The sequence below is a fragment of the Microcaecilia unicolor genome, chromosome 3 (genome assembly GCF_901765095.1).
Source record: "Microcaecilia unicolor chromosome 3, aMicUni1.1, whole genome shotgun sequence".
In the NCBI taxonomy this organism is placed as follows: Eukaryota; Metazoa; Chordata; class Amphibia; order Gymnophiona; family Siphonopidae; genus Microcaecilia; species Microcaecilia unicolor.
Window position 1 is genome coordinate 390,632,881 of NC_044033.1, and position 17,685 is coordinate 390,650,565.

Below are 17,685 nucleotides of genomic sequence, written 5' to 3' on the forward strand. Positions count from 1 at the left end.
AAACAGGATGTGATATTCTGACTGATGGGTGGCATTACCAATGGAGCACAGCATGGGAATTGCTCCCCAGTTTGCAATCTATAAGCCCTTGAGAGTAACTCACCACACATAAGTACATAAGCACTGCCATGCTGGGAAAAGACCAAAGGTCTATCAAGCCCCAGCACTCTGTCTCTGACAGCAGCCAATCCAGGCCCCAAGAACCTGGCAAAACCCCAAAATTTAATAGCGATCAATGGACTTTTCCTTCAGGAATCTGTCCAGACCCCCTTTAAACTCAGCAAGGCCAGCTGCCGTCACTACCTTCTCTGACAGTGAGTTCCAGAGTCTAACCACGCGCTGAGTAAAGAAAAACTTTCTCCAATTTGTTTTAAACCTACCACATTCTAATTTCATCTTGTGTCCCCTGGTTCTATTATTGTTAGAAAGTGTAAACAAACGCTTCACATCTGTCCGCTCTACCCCACTCATTATTTTGCAGACCTCTTTCCCACCTGCCATTACCAAATGAAACTAGAGCGGTCTTGCCTTGTCTTTTCCACAAGCAGGCTTCCTCCCATATAGCTTGCATCTTATGTCTGTCATTGTGGTTGCGGTGTTCATAAGGGACCAGAGTTCCCTCTTTCGTAGTCATGTTTTTCGGCATTTCGAAGTATTCTTTGTTTTTCTGCAGCCCGCTAGGTCCCCATAGACTTCTAGCTCCCAGCCGGGACTTTCCCCCCATTGAGCTCTTTGATTTCACCTTGACTAGGTTTCTTACCATATCCTGATTTTAAATGCACCTGGTGCAGCAGAACCATGTCCCTTACATACACCCATTATTGACACCTGCAATGCCTGGGGCCCAACTATAATCCCTTTTCTTGTAAACTCTGTTCACAGATGTCAAGAAGAGATGTCATGAAAAGCAGCACAAATGGATATATGGTTCGGAAAAGTCCAGTCCATAAACTTTAGCATTAGAGGCATCTGTCTCTGTGGCTCCAGGCGCTGCATCAGACACTGGGAATGCATTGGCAGCAAGAGAACTTCCATCTTCCTCAGTGTCGATAGCGACCACCAAGATTGGGCATCACCGCTCCCATCCTGAGGCTGAGGAAGTATTTGTCATTGTCCTTGTTGTGATACCAAAGGATTCCAAAACCAAGCATCAGGCTTTGTAGTTTATTTATAACCCACCTTTATCCAAGTCAGAGTACAAATCACTGTTTGACTGAAGTTTTTTTCTTTCTTTTTGTATGGATGTAGAGGTGTGTTATAATTAATTTCTCATCCTTCCTATTTAATTATGTAGTCTTTCGTTTGTGCGCCATGAGATCTTACCAGCTAAGTGGTATATCAAATTTTAATAAACTAAATTAAACGTGATAAAGCATAATACACAAAACAAACAGAACTTAACCCCCTCCCCAACAGCCACTGGTCTATTCATCAACAAGTCAAGTCTGATGATCTCAAGACTAAAAGGCCAAGAAGCACTGGCACTGATCTCCCTCAAAGCGTAGCATTGAGAGAATTGATACTTCAAAGCACCTCAGAAATGAGGGCTGCTCACCCTCCCAGCAACCATATGAGGTGTGACAGCTTCCATCAAACCAAGACCAGGTCATTGATATCATCCCAATGACTTCAAAGGATGTGACTTTCCGGCTAAGCCCTTGATATGGTTTTTCAGCCTTGGGACAGCAATCTATCCATTTCCAGCCAGTTCTTACAGTTTCTAAATTACATTATGCACCTGTGAATTAAGAGTAATCTCAGTGTCAGTCTTTGCTTAGGCAGCTGCCTAGGGAACTAGGCTTACAACCAAATTTATTGATTTTGGGACGCAGGGAGTAGATAAACATCTGAGAGGGTGAATAAGCAGTTCAGACTTTTAAAACTCAGATTTCAAGGATGTTGCTCTAAACCATAATTAGTATTAGTAAAGTATGTTTTAAAATAATTTATAGTCAGATTGACAAGGTATTGAATATGTAACAAATAGGACTATAGCAAAGATATATGCGACCCATGCAGTGAAAGGTAAGCTGTGGTAAAAACTGGCATGGGTTTTTCCCACACGCTAAGGCCATTTCTTTGCAGCTATAAAATGGCCTTTTTCTATTTCTTACATTAATAGCCATGCACTACCACCTATTTTGTAGATGGTAAGGTCTCATGGGCTGTTCCTGTGCTAATCAGTATGTGGTGATATAGCTGTACGAACTGATTAGTGCAGGAACGCTCACACTATGCCCTCACACAGACCCCCCCCCCCCCCTCTAAAAAAAAATAGACATAAAAGTTTTTAGCGTGTAGCTAGCATGCACTCATTTGGCACTGTAGAATCAGGCTGCTTCATTAACCTTTCAAAGCAGATTGGTCATTTAAATTTCTTTAGAGAAATAAATTGCTAGCAAGAAGAAAGTTCATGAGACCGACCACCAACAATTATGTCAGTTTTCCTCTCATACGCTTCTTGTCTGACTAAAAGAATGTACAAAGATTATAGAGACATTAAAAAAAAGCTTACATCAGAGGGTCAGCTAACATTCAGTTCTAGTCAAGGAATTCAATAGGTCAGCAAAATAACGAAAGAAAAGAGACTTTGACCATTAGCTAAAAAGCAGATGGTTTTGAGGACAAAAAAACATGTCTTAATGTTTTTTCAACCATTGATAAGAGAAAGAGAATTATTGATGTCTTCTTAGCTAACTATCCTGCTTATTTTCGAAAGAGAAGGGCGGCCATCTTCTGACCCAAATTGGGAGATGGCCGGCCAAATCGGCATAATCGAAAGCTGATTTTGGCCGGCTTCAACTGCTTTCCGTCGTGGGGACGGCAAAAGTTCAAGGAGGCGTGTCGGCAGGGTACTGAAGGCGGGACGGGGCGTGGTTAAGAGATAGCCGCCCTCAGCCGATAATGGAAAAATGAAGGGCGGCCCTGTCGAGCATTTGGCCGACTTGGTCCATTTTTTTTCATGACCAAGCATCAAACAGGTGCCCGAACTGACCAGATGACCACTCCTGACTTCTCCAGTGGTTACTAACCACCTCTCACCCCGAAAAAAACAACTTCAAAAACTTTTCTCTTTTTTTTTTTTAAGAATATATCCTTTGCTATGCCTCCGACCCTGCGATGGCAGTGGAAGACGTCCTTCTCTGTGACAGCAGTTGAGGACGTCCAAAATGTTTCTGTGAGGACAGCTATGCCTCTGACACCCTTTTTATTTATTTGGATTTTGGATCACAAGTAGCAGCAGTGGGATTTGAACTGGCCACCTCTAGCTTGCAAGACCAGTGCTCTAACCACTAGGCCACTCTGTTGAAATTTGGCCAATGAGAGGGATGGCCAAATTTCAATGGAGTATAGTAGCGTGGAGGAATGGCAGAGTGGCCTAGTGGTTACAGTACTGGTCTTGCAATCTAGAGGTGGCTGGTTCAGATCCCACTGCTGCTACTTGTCCTTCTTACAGAAACATTTTGGACGTCCTCAATTGCTATCACTTCCCCTCCTTAGGAAGGAAATCGTGTGCAAATGAGCTAATAGTGAGCAGCTCATTTGCATGCAATTTCCTTCATGCATGCCCATTCCTTTCCAGATTGGTAAGGGAAGGGCTTTTTACATTCAGTTAGTGGGACCAGTGCACTACAAATGCTGGCTCCTCCCACGACCAAATGTCTTGGATTTGGCCGGTTTTGAGATGGCCGGCCTCGGTATCCATTATCGATGAAAAACGATGCCGGCTATCTTAAACCCAGCGATCTCAACATTTTTGTCAAGATTTGGGCGGCCCCAACCGTATTGTTGGAAAAAAAAGATGGCTGGCCATCTTTTTCGAAAATAAGGTTGGCTCCGCCCATTTGCGGAGATGGCCGACACCATTCGATTATGCCCCTCTAAATCATTCTTTATGCAGCATGTGAACTGGAAAAGAAAACAATTGCCCCTAGCACCTTGCCTTGAGACGTTTACTCTTCTTCATAGGGCCTCCAGGACAGAATGAACAGATGAAAATATGTTTCCAGAAATTAGGAAAGCTGGCAAATTGGGCAACATTTGTTATGGCAGTATCTGAGAATCTGAAGGCAATGAAACATTGAGACAAGGCGGTGGCGGTACCCAGAAGGATGCTAGGCTGTATAGAGAGAGGTGTTGATGCCCCTGTACAAGTTTTGGTGCGGCCCCACCTGGAGTACTGTGTTCAGTTTTGGAGGCCATATGTTGCTAAAGATGTAAGAAAGCTTGAAGTGGTCCAGAGGAAGGCGACAAGAATGATATGGGGCTTGTGCCAAAGGACATATGAGAAGAGACTGGGAGACCAGAATATGTACACCCAAGAGGAGAGTACGGACAGGGAATATATGATACAGACATTTAAATACTAGAAAGGTATTAATATTTTCCAGAGAAGGGAAATTGGTAAAACTAGAGGAAATTAATTGAGGTGTGGGGTGGTAGACTTAGGAGTAATGTCAGAAAATTATTTTTCATGGAGAGGGTGGTGGATGCCTGGAATGACCTCCTAAGGGAGATGGTGGGAAAAAAATACTGTGGCGGAATTCAAAAAGGCATGCGATGAACGCAGGGAATCTCTAATTAGAAAATGAATGATATAAAAAACAAAACTTAAAGGGTTGCATATGTGTTTGCATGTCCAAATGGTGCTTAGATGGTGACTCTGGCTGCATCAACTAAGGCTGATGCTGTTAGCTTGTATGGTCTGAGTCCCGCAGTTTAGGATAGACGGGAGAGAACTTAGATGGAAATTCCAGTAATTTGGAACACGAGGACAGTGCTGGGCAGGCTTTTATGGTCTTTGTCCTGCAAATGACAAGATGGATTTGGAGAGGCTTGAATGGGTTTTGATGGCAACTCCAGTAGTTGAAACATAAGGACAGAGCCGGGCAGACGTCTATGGTCTATGTCCCAGAAATACCAAAGAAAGACCATGATTCAAGTATATAATATTACATTCGTTGCTGATTTAGGAGTGGGAGATATTTTGGATATAATCGAGCATAGTATGAGAGGAAATGGTGTTGGATCCGCTGGGAAACATTGATCATAACATGATCAAATTTGAGCTATCTTGTGTGAAGTCACTAAAGGGTCTTTTTACTAAGCTGTGGTAATGATGCAGGAATTACCACTATTGTTAGCAGAATCTGTGGTACTTCAGGAGTCAAACACCACACACCAGAATGAGAGAGGAATCTTCTTTATTTGCCAGCAAACAAAGTAAGACATCAGCGATAGACCTCTCCTTCTCTTCAGCTCTCTGTGTCTTGTGTCTCTGTCTCTGTGTCTGGATCCTGTCTCTTCTAACATAAGCTGCTTCTGTTCTCCTTTATATAGGGTCCTAAACCCCTCTAGCCCCCCTTTCTCACCAGATGGTAAAGAATAGATTGATTACCCTGTCTTGAACTAATTATCTCTACACATTTACTCAAAAATATCAGTTACATAGGTTTGAGATATTTCCTAAACTGACCTATGACCTGGGGCCTCTCAAACTAGACAATGTGGCACCTATCTCCTGCATTTTATTATTATTAAATTCTCAGATTCCCAGCTAACTTCATACTAACTGCTAACTGGACTCTGGCATTCATTAAGGGGCCAATCTTACTTAATGGCACACAGACATGGTTTGTTATTACTTTCAGGAGACCAGTCCTACACTTAGCTATAATCCATCAAGGAGAAGAGTTGACTTTTCCTGACCTCTTTCACCTAGCTAGGACTGTGGATAATTCAAACCAGATGATGACCTCTTAAACTGCAGACAAATCTCACTTGAAAGTCAGACACTGAATTGAAAAGATATTTTACATAGAGAAATAAAACTTATTAATTAAACAGAATAAAACATATTTTAAAATAAGCAAAAATCAGAATTCCTTATAAGACAAAATCTAAATTATCACCTATTTCCTTCTCTCTCTAAACAGCATTCAGCCTAATCTTTTAAAAACTGCCTGCTTGCTGATCCCCTCGAGATTGTCCAGTATGCCTTGCTAGAATGGCATCCAGATGTGGTAAATAATACCTTTGAACTAGCATTAACAATCCATCACTCAAAAAGGGACAAAGTTTCATTTCTCACTGACCTTTCTAACTTCTAGTCTAGCAAAAGCTAGACATTTGAGTAATTAAAACCAGATGGCATTCTACCACTTTACAGGACTGACCCAAACTTAAACAGAATTAACAAATTAATATGATTTCTCTGCCCAGGCTGCCTCAGTAAAAAAGTGGCCTGTGCTAGTTTGGACGTGTGAAATTAGCACGCGCTGGTCCATTTTTTAGCTTGGCGGGTAAAAATACTTTTTAAATGGGGCAGTAAATGGCCGTGTGCTAATATTTAAATTAGTACTTGGCCACCTATTTACTTGGCAGTAAGGGCTCACGTGCTACTCATGCAATAATCAGGCAGCAAGAAGCATTATGGCCGCGCTGCTGATTACAACCGGGAACACTCCGCACAGTAGAAAATAGAAAATTATTTTCTACCACAGGAAACAGTGAGCGCTAACTTTGGAACTACTGCCGGATGCCTGTACTACCCAAGCGGTAGGGCTGATTTGGCATGTGCTACCAGGTCGGTGACAATGACAAAATGAGGAAAATGGTTAAAAAGAAGCTGAAAGTATTGGCTGCAAAGGTTAGGACTTTAAATCAGGCAGGGAGATTCTTAATACCATCATGGAAGCCTAGATTAGATGTAGTCCATGTATTAACAAAGGTGGAAAAAAGAGCAAATGAAAGCCAGCGTGATTAAAAGGTGAGGTGAAAGACTATTAGAGCCAAAAGAACATCCTTCAAAAAATAAGAAGCAACATAAGCAGTGTCAAGCAAGATGCAAAGCATTAATAAAGAAGGCTAGAAGAGAATATGAAGAAAAACTTGCCTCTGAGATGAAAAGATATAGTGGAATTAGAAAAGGTTCGAAGAAGACCAAAATGATAAAGGGGATGGAACTGCTCCCATACAAGGAAAGGCTAAAGAGGTTAGGGCTCTTTAGCTTAGAAAAGAGACGGTTAAGGGGGGATATGATTGAGGTCTACAGAATCCTTAAGATTTTGCTGTTATCAGCTAGTTAGCTGGCATTCTGGATGGAACAACAACAACAAAAAAAAAAGCTCCAGGGAAACTGGGCTCCAAATGATGACTCTGATTAGGATTCTTCTGGATGAGCTGTAACCTACAGGCTGTTCTGCAGAGGTGATAATCACTGTAGTAGTTCAGTCTTAAGATGTTTTACATGTAAATCACCAAGGGGCCCTTTTACTAAGCCGCGTAGGCGCCTATGTGCGCAAATTTGGAACTACCGCCCAGCTACCATGAAGCCCAGGTGGTAATTTCACATTGTACGTGCATCCAGTAGGTGCGCCAGAAATGTTCCAGCATGTGACGCTAACCGGGCGGTAATCGGCATTGTACGTGTGCTAACGATTACCGCGTGAGACCTTATGCTAAGTCAGTAGGTGGCGGTAAGGTCTCAGGCCCAAAAGGGACATGTGCCAATTTTCATTTTGCCACACATCCATTTTCGGCCCCCCAAAAAAAGAGGCTTTTACAGGTGGACTGAAAAACGAACCTGCACGCATCCAATAGACGTGTCTACATCAGCACAGGACACTTTTTGGCGTACCTTAGTAAAAGGACCCCCAAGTTTGTGGTTCAGGTGCCTTGATGTAGACTACAAAGCAATTCAGACTCACCTTCTCCTTTCTTGTGATTTGCAGGGTGGCAGAGGGCCCCCAAACCCCCAGCCAAGGCACAGGTCAGCAACTTTCAAGGTTCTACTTCTTGCACTTCCCTATCACTTTAATACCTTTATTTGTATCAGTCATGGTGACAAAGAATAATAATTGAGTCTTACATTTCTCAGGCAGCTTTGGAGGTTCTCCCTTGTTTGGGAATAGTCGAAGGCGGGAGATTCAAACCCAAGACACTGTTACAAGGAGAGGTCTTTGTTTTATAGTCAAAAGAGAATTTCTGCTGCCCCCAGAGCCTACTACTGATCCTTTTGTTCTAGAAGTTTCCTGCATCTTCTAGCTCTTTTTGGAGAGTGGCAGACTGTAGATTTTTGGGTAATTACATACGCTGTACTGGGCACTGACTGGATTCCCTTCCTGTTTATCAGAGAGGTTGGATCGAGACCTTTGGAAGTATATGGTATTTTCCAAATCCCAGATCCCACTGAAATAGGGGCTATTAGAATTTACCCCCCATACCTAAATACCTGTTGCTAAAACCCTTGGGATACATTTGTCGCTCTCCTTAATCAGTAGCCGTTACTTACCTTTCGTACAATTGTGATACAGTGCCTCATTATGAAACCTACCTACATGAAGTGCTTAGCCCTTCTGTTGTGTGTGCTCACCACACCCATGATACATGGAACACAGTACCTAGCAAATTTTCTAGAACAATTACAACCACTTATGAAATAACATTACCCACTACCAAGGACACAACCACTATCACCCTTGATGTGTGTGCTTACACAATGTGTGGGGAACATCCTGTGCAGCAATATTTGTCAGCTTTTGAAGTATACCTGTGTCCCTTCCCCAATTGTGGAAGTTGGGCACAAGTATGGTGGTATACAGGTTCATGGGTTCCCTACTCAGGTAGTGAGATTCCAGGTCTAAAAAGGAGCATTTCCTTAATGAAATTGCGAGTCACTGGCCCCTGCCAAATGACCAAATGTAATCAAGTGGCTATCACTTTCAGAGGAGTAACCGATGTTACATACAGAACTTATTCCATAGGAATTGATGCCACAGGTAGAGACCCCATTGGAAAATTCAAGATTGTTCCACCCCCCGCTGTACCAGAAAAGAATGAAACTAATCCCTTAATGCCAACAACGATCCCAGAAATAAAATTTCCCTACCAGATTGTACCAATTAATGATTCTAAAGATTTGGTGGCGCTAGAAACAGGATTTGGAGAGACAAACCTATGGCTCGATTGGGCACATTATACAACAAAGAGTCTGAATATCTCTAATTGTTATTTTTGTTCCCATGCAAGAGCAGAACCAACAGTTGTTCCTTTCCCCTTAGATCTCCAAAATGATCCAGATGGATTTTGGTGTATGTTGCAGTTATTGCAGGTTAAAGAGGACATAAATCAGTCTTGTCAACATCTTGACGAGCACCACCCCTACTTACCCCCTCGGATGAGGGTCCCTCCTGCATTCAGGATTCCAAATCCTGCTACCAAATATCATACATGTCTGGAACGATATGGGGTGAAAAAGACACGGTTTTTAGGAAACTTAACCAATTGTAATACAACAGAGGTCATACAGAGTTCATAAGATGGTGTGAAAAGTATTGCAGCCGGAAGATGTGAAACTGTTATCTCAACGCTTCCCAAAACATGTTGATAATTAGCAGTAGCTGAGAACGGAAGGAGGTGGGCACATCAGACAGCAGACCGCATGGGAAAGTATGCTCTCAGAAATTGCGAAATATTAGGAGCTAGGTATCTCACCATTCACTTCTATGGAGAAGATAGAGTATAAAAGAGGGGAGATTTTGGCTTAGTTTGAGAGTCTTCTCCGAAGCTTCTGTCAGACGGCGAAGCCCTGTGCGGCTGAAACCAGAATCTGATGTCTGTATTTGTATCAACTTGAAGACCTGTGTTTGGGTAAGAAATAAAATGTATCTATCTATCTAAACCTATCTCTGTCTTTATTTTTATTGATTCTATCTTCTCTTTACCTTACATTTAGCCTACAAGGTAGATCATATACAAGTGACACTCAGTCTTTGCAGAAACTTAGACAGATGTTTAATAAGATTTATGTGGGAACATAAATGGCCCAGAGTATATCTAGATCCAGAAAACAAACAGAAAGCAGTAATTATGGGAATTAGTTTTCAATTACGGCTCCTAATGCCACCCCAGAATAGACCTTGTGAGTGGGTGACAATGGAGGTCAGAGAAACTATACAGAATCTGTTATATGAAATAAGTACCTTTAGTCCCCCGTATGACAGAGTCAGAAAGAGGTCTATAAGAAGAGGTAATTAAAAACATTACCTAAGGGACACCCAGTCTGTCTGCCTACATGTGAGGTCAGTCAGAGAGTTTTATTTTATTGGTAGATTTTGATTGGAACGTTTGAGGATTCAGGGGAACACTTCTTACTGCTGAATTCCTCATGCTGCTACATAAAATAAAATGACATTAAGATGATGTGATGGACTTGTTCATAGTTTTGTCAAGACATGAATTGTGATGTGTGAAAAGCTAAATAAAACGTACTTTAGGAGTTGTACAATAAAATGGTTGTATATCCACTCAGAACATTTCAAATGCATATTAAATCTACAAGCAAGAGCAATATGTAGTTAGTAAAGACATATATTTGCATTACATTTTAAAATGCATTAGAATCTCTTATCTGGAGTCAATTTATAACTAGGGCTTCTGATTATATACCTGAACTTGTAAATTTAAATGTTCAGGGCTGGTCTTAGGCAGGGGTGACAGGAGCAGTTGCACAGGGCCTTGCGCCTCCAGGGGCCCTGCAGCGCTTCCTTTCGCTCCCTGCCATTTGATCATCAGCTTTCATTTCAGCCACCCTGCGTTTAAAATGTCGTAGCGGTGGCAGTGGGAACGAAAAAGCAGGCTCGCCTCTAGCCTTTCCTTCTCTCTCAGCGAGCACTGTGCCGCCTTTCTCTGATGCAATTTCCTGTTTCCATGAAGGCAGCACAGTGCACGCTGAGAGAGAAGGGAAGGCTTAAAGGCTAGAGGCGAGCCTGCTTTTTCGCTGCTGCAACTTTTTAAATGCAGGGCGGCTGGAAGGAAAGAAGGGCTGTGGAATACTGAGGGCACAGGTGAAACTCGGGGGCTGAAAAGGGGGTAAGTTAAGTTGGGGGCTGGGACGGGCGAGTCACTGGACATGGAGGGGAGGGCAGAGGAGAATTGCTGGACATGGATGGGATGGGAGGGCAGGGGACAGAGGAGAATCACTGGATGTGGATTAGAGGGGAGGATGGGGCAAAGAAGAAGCGCTGGACATGGATGGGAGGGGAGGACAGAGGAGAATTGCTTGACATGAATGGAGGGGAGGGCAGGGGAGAGAGGAGAATTGCTGGACATGGATGGAGGGGAGGGAAAGACAGGAAGGAGATGCACATGGATGGAGGGGAGAGGAGAAATTCTGGACACGGATGGAGGAGAGGGAATACTGGATATGGATGGAGGGGAGGGAAGAGAGGATGTGAGATGAACATGGATGGAGGGGAGGAGAGACAGGAGAAATGCTGGACATGGATGGAGGAGAGGGAAGAGAGAGGAAGGAGATGCATATGGGTGGAGGGGAGAGAAGGAGATGCATACTGACGGAGATGAGGGAAAGGGAAAAGAGGAGAAAAACTGCACATGGCTGAAGAAAATAGGCAAAAGCTGGATCCACTCTATACCTCCTCCAGTCAAGTCTGCGGAGGACCCAGCTTTTACCTATTGGATGTAGGGCAAGAAATGAAGAAGAAAGGAGGAAATAGAAAGGCAGTGGAGTGGAGGAGTGGCCTAGTGGTTAGGGTATTTTCTCCTATTTGTTTTAAAAGTATTGCTATGCAGCTTCATGGTGTGTTTCCCCTAGTCTTTGTACTTTCTGTAAGAGTAAACAATTGACTTGCGTTTACCCATTGCACTCCACTCAGGATTGTATAGACCTCCATTCAGGGGCAGACTGACAGTGATCTGATCCCCCAGGCACTAAGGGTCATGGGCCCTTAACCATCTATAAGAAATGATTAAACTAGATGGAAGCTAGGAGAGAGTGCCAGTCTAGTGTCGCAATGGTCAGCTCACCCCTACTGTCTCTTCTCCAAGCTAGAGAGTCTTAACCTCTTTAACCTTTCCTCTTATGAGTGGAGTTACATTTCCTTACTTTTATTGCCCTACTTTGTACTTTTTCTAATTCCATTATACCATTTTTTGAGATGTTGCAGCTAGAATTGCACACAATATTCAAGGTTAGTTTGCACCATGGAGTGATACAGGTATTATAATAATCTTTGTTTTATTTTATATTCATTTCCTAGGACATTCTTGTTTTAAACACAAAAAACTGACAGTAGCTTATACACGGGGAAGAAATATTAAAGAAATAATAGAACCATCAGCTTTGCCAGTTAACTTTTCTGGTCACCACCCTTGTGGAACCTGCTCAGTCTGTACCCTGTCCTTGACTCTGGACACTTTCACACGTTCATGCAAGGACAAACTTACCACTTGAAACACAGCTCTGCCTACAATGTGATCAACTGTTCCCGCTCCTTCATTTATGAGGGAAAAACCATTAGAAAAGTGAAAACAAAGCTATGTGAGTGGAGGAGTAGCCTAGTGGTTAGTGCAGCGGACTTTGAGCCTGGGGAACTGGGATCAATTCCCACTGCAGCTCCTTGTGACTGTGGGCAAGTCACTTAACCCTCCATTTCCCCAGGTACAAAATAAGTACCTGTATATATGTAGACCACTTTGAATGTAGTTGCAAAATACCAAAGAAAGGTGGTATATCAAGTCCCATTTCCATAATTGTGCACAGAAAGAACATCACTGCGCCTATTGTTGAACACTGTCTGGAATTCTCACATACTTTTTATGAGATTCTTCATATTGTGAAGGTCATCAATATACCATGGCATGGAGGGGATATAGACCGACATCTGCTACGACAAGAACAACGTAACATTTTTGAAGACATTGGTTTGAATGTAGAAATTGACTATTCAGTATTCGTATGAGGTTTCTGTTTGTCACTATGCCTATTTATTGTGTTTACAATTCTCTGACTGCATTTTGCACATCAAATTTTAACAGCCTCCTTCTATGGTATAAGAATTGATGTTACTATTACATGTAGCTTGAGATATTTTATGAAACACATAGGGGCCCTTTTACAGAGTGGCGGTAAGCACAACGCAGGCTTACCACTCACTCTTCCAGGACTACCGTCAGCCCAATGCAGCCACCGGCTGTAGTCCTGCCCCGAGCGCACGCCATTTCTGGAAACCCCCAGAAATGACTTGCGTGGCGGTAATTGGGCAGCGCGCGGTTACAGCTGGATTAGTGCAGGAGCCCTTATCGCCAGGTAAGGGCTCCCTGCTGCATGGCCATGCTGTAACAGTTCTTTCACCGCATGACCATGTGTGCTGGGGGCTTTTTTTTATCTGCTGTGGTAAAAACGGCCTCCACCGTTAGTGCAGGGCCCTTTATCCCGCAGCTTAGTAAAAGGACCCCTTAAGTTCTAACAACATGAATATACATATTAGTTCACACATATGCCTTTTTATTATGATTTATTACCTATTTGCATTTAATGTTTTTGAACAGTGATAGTTTTTAATCATCTGATGATCCATAGACATGTTCTCTTTTTACTAGGTCCTCCATGGAGTATGCTTTATTATTATTCAGTTTCACTGTATTTCATGTATACTGTACTTGACCTTTTATATGCTATACTATTTCTGTTTTTACATATATTAACCAGTATTTTGTAATGAGCATGCAAGTTTTATAATCTATAACATACAATATATGTGTTTCAAGATTTAGGTTACATTTGTTAATACTTTGGGTATGTGCAAATGTTTAATGGTTTAAAGCATTTATTCTTACCCATCACATTTTATTTCAATAACAATCAAGTATATTTAGTATACTCAAGGATATATTACTCTTTCTAGCATTATGCTCTAGTTTGTTTTCATTATTCATTCACATTTAACACACCTGTCGTTTTTAACAAATGATTATAGGTTTTGCAGTGCACCACACAGGTTAATGCTATTTTTAGGACTTAATTATCTTTTAAACTCCACAGATTAATGCTTTTTTTTTTTTTTTTTAGAACTGAAAAATAATAAACGCTAAAAGCTAATTATCTTAAAACCTCTGTGATGGTTTAATGTCTGCTCACAACACTGGCATATGCTGCTCCTGTCCACGAAGTGTAGTTAGTTCACATTATCATTCACACCTCATTTTCAGTCACAGCTTCAAAAGGCACAGTGCGCATGAGCGCGTCGTTTTTTTTGGTGCATTTCTATGATAGTTTGTACCACATTAAATCTGTGATTCTCCATTCTTGGGTAAGGCTATCAGTTGTTTCTCCTATGTATTCTGGATTGTGGGTTTTTTTGTGGGGTTTTCTACGCAATGCTAGCACCACTCCAAATGGAGTGACAAAAAAGTGAGGTAGAACCAAGGAGGATGTGAAGTAGTCTTTATTGGAAACAGCTGAAAGATGACCTGACACGGCCATGTTTCAGCACAAAGGCCTGCCTCAGGGGTCAAGTAGATCTCAGATGTTATGGTGGTGATGTTTAACAACAAAGAAGAGTGTTGTCAGCGTTCTGGCTGTACAGTCTCTAAAGTATCCGCAATGGGTCAAAAAACGCTGAGTTGCAATGGCCGTCCATCGGCCCGTACAATTCCACAATAAGTTATGGTGAGAGGGGACAGTTTTATCTTGGCAATGTTTATGTACTAATGTTTCCTAGTCGGCAGCATTTTTCCCACCACACAGTTAAGGTTTCACCTGAAGTGCTAGTATACATAGCGCGGTGTTTTGCACGGTGCTCTATATAGTTTATCCACCGCTCAATACGTTTGTTGAAAAGAAAGCCTTTTTCCTACTTTGTTTACGTTTTTCCCCAATGAGACATTTTTATGACTTAATGATGATATAGTGTGTACAGCTGCACTATTCCCATTCAAATAGTAAGAATCATGGACTGTTTACTTATTTATTCTCTTGAAAGAGCGGATTGTCAGTATTTTGATCATTACATTTTGAGCAACAGCTCATGTGATTAATGTTGATCTGTCGGTAAGCCCTAAGTTTGTCATTTTTTTCACTTTCTTATGTTTTCACATATGTGGATGCAGTGTTATATATTGTGTCATTTAATTTTATTCACAAAAAATTAACATACCTGCTTAGAGCAATAATAAATAAGAAACTAAAGAACAACTTGCTCTAATAGGTAGAGAGTTGTCTATGCTGTATGTTAAGGATTATATCTTTATTAATTTAAATAAAAGGCCTCATCAGCCAAGGGTACCAACTCAGTGGACACACCTATAGAGACTTCAATCACGGGCCAGCCACCTCCTCCGGAAAACAATGTGGAAGATGTTCGACTTTTATCCATATCCTCTCCTGAAGAAGTAACGAAACAGTGAGAATTCTATAACTGTCGAGAGAGTGACAAAGATTTATTCTCAAGGGATTTGAAAAGACTTTATACATGTTATACCATTTTGCCAAAGATTTGACGGAGGCACCTCTCGGATGTGGATCCTTCCGGGTTTAGAGGTACTTTTTTGCCATATGGTATTTCACATTTTGTTTTTTTTTCCCTTTTTGAATGCTATTTTTTCATTCTTCCGATATTTGGCATTACTACTACTTAGGTTTATTTGACATCGTCTATGCCTGTAGTTAAGTAAATTTCTAGCCCTACTCTGTTTTTTTTACTACAGACTGGTTTGGTTATTCCACTCTGTGGGTTTTCCGGAGGAGGTGGCTGGACCGTGATTGAAGCCTCTATAGGTGTGTCCACTGAGTTGGTACCCTTGGCTGATGAGGCCTTTTATTTAAATTAATAAAGATATATTCCTTAACATACAGCATAGACAATTCTCTATCTATTAGAGCAAGGTTGTTCTTTAGTTTCTTATTCAATTTTATTCACCATATATTTATCACTTTCTTCACCATATTAAATGCTAATGGACCTTCATATTTTTGTTACTTAATTTTATTTACTATACATTCATTATACACTTCACAACATTTGTTCACTATATTGTATGCTAGTGGACCTTTACACATGTCCATCTGAAATGCTTACTTCCATATCATCAAGCTGATCAATCCATAGACTGGTGGGTTGTGTCCATCTACCAGCAGGTGGAGATAGAGAGCAAACTTTTGCCTCCCTATATGTGGTCATGTGCTGCCGGAAACTCCTCAGTATGTTCTCTATCTCAGCAGGTGGTGGTCACACACAGCAGCAGCTCTGGCTAGGCCTCCAAGCCTAATTTTTAGGTTTTGTTGAGTGCCTGGGGTTGAGGGCTCTTTTGAGCAAGTGCAAACCTGGTGGTACCAGGTCCCTCCTTTTCTCCCCCCTCCCGCTGGCTCCGTTAAAAAAAAAAAAAATTTTGAACGTCCTTAAAGGCGTTTATTTCGACGTTTATTTAAACGTTCATTGCAGCTACTCACTGGGACACCAGGTCGTTACAGCTCGGAGCGGAAAGCAGGTAATTTTTACCTTTTTATAGCGGGCAGGGGGTTCCCCGATTTATCTCCACGTGGCATATGGCGTCGGAGGGCGAGGGCGTAAAGAGTCGCTCCCCGGATCGCTTGGGCGCTTCTAGAGGGGATGCGGGGGTCTTAAAGTCTGATTCGCCCTTGTTGGGTGACAGTTTTGTGACCGATGAGTGTCCCGGTCCTTCCTCCGGTGTGGCGGTTTTTCCCGCCATAAACGCCCATCCCCCGCTCCTCGCCTCCGCCATCTTGGCCGGCCACGCGGCTCGGACAGCTTCTTCTTGGGCCGCCCTTGAGGTAGGAGACAATGCCATGAACGCCCTTAATTTGGGCGACGGCACAAAGGAGGCTAAAATTAAGCGCCGTTGTTCCCGCGCGGCTCCTTCGCGGAGTGTCGCGCCGGACGCCATCTTGGATGCGCAGCATGTCTCTCCCCCGCTCTTGCGAGCGCCGGTTGAGGGTGCGTCTAGGGCTGTTGCCCAGGCTGCGGAAGTGCACAGTCTGGGGGGTTTCTCCCCCGAGTTTATTTTGCTGCTGCATCAGGCCTTCCTTGTGCAGAACGCTGCCCCTGCTCCCTCGTCAGGTAAAGAGGTTGAGGCCCCCGGAGGTAAACGCCCTCGGGTTGATTCCCAGGCCTTGGAGGACTTCGTCTCCTCCGATGTAGATGAGGGCAGCGTATCTGAGTTCTCCCAACGGTCCTTTGCGGATTCCCTGGAGGAGACGGATCCCCGCTCGGATGGAGCGGATGACCCCTCTGCAGCGCGACTTTTTAGCTCAGAGGATTTGCCCAACCTGTTTGTGCAGGCCATGGGCATTTTGAAGATTTCCTCTCCGGAGGACGTCTCTCCCTCAGCCCCTGTTGGCTCTGCCATTATGCTGGGGACGAAACGCCCGCCTAGAACCTTCCACGTGCATGATGCCATGCACACCTTAATTTCGGCTCAATGGGATGTCCCGGAAGCGAGCCTTAAAGTGGCTAGGGCTATGTCCCGCCTCTATCCTTTGCCTGTAAGTGAACGTGAGGCCTTTCTGTGGCCTACCGTGGATTCTTTAATCACTGCGGTGACTAAGAAAACGGCGTTGCCGGTGGAAGGTGGCACGGCCCTAAAGGACGCCCAAGACAGAAGATTGGATGCGGCCTTAAGGTCGTCCTTTGAGGCGGCTGCTTTAAGTTTGCAGGCCTCAGTTTGCGGCTCCTATGTGGCCAGGGCGTGCCTGACTATAGTGCAGCGGGCTTCCCCCTTGGATCATTCCTTGAGGGCTGATTGGCCGGCCCTGGAATCGGGCTTAGCCTATTTGGCAGACTTGCTGTATGATGTCTTGAGAGCCTCAGCTAAAGGCATGGCTCAGACAATCTCTGCGCGGCGGTGGCTTTGGCTGAAGCATTGGTC